Source organism: Colobus angolensis, unplaced genomic scaffold (assembly GCF_000951035.1).
Source record: "Colobus angolensis palliatus isolate OR3802 unplaced genomic scaffold, Cang.pa_1.0 Scaffold1279, whole genome shotgun sequence".
NCBI lineage: Eukaryota > Metazoa > Chordata > Mammalia > Primates > Cercopithecidae > Colobus > Colobus angolensis.
Window position 1 is genome coordinate 1 of NW_012114019.1, and position 350 is coordinate 350.

Here is a 350-nt window from a genome sequence, read left to right on the forward strand (position 1 = left end):
TTTCAAAAGGCTATGCAGGGTCACCTGGTGAAGAAACAACAGGTGGAACCTGGGCACAGGGTTTCTGGTTCCCTGAGGAGAAAGGGAACATGAAAGGGATCATGAAAGAGATCATTTCCCTACTTGAGCTTGGGTGTGTTCAGAGGCCATTGTTTTACCTAGATCTGGGGCCAGGAAGAGCAAAGGCTGACAGGTGATCAAGGCCCCATGTGGCATGAACCCAGGGGACAGGCTGGCTCAGGGCTTCCAGACAACGGGCTATTTGTTGGCTCCAGTGTGCACCCTGGGACTTGCCACCACTCACCTCTAGTTGTTGAAAGGGCAGGCTGGGTGAGGCAGGTCGGGGAACT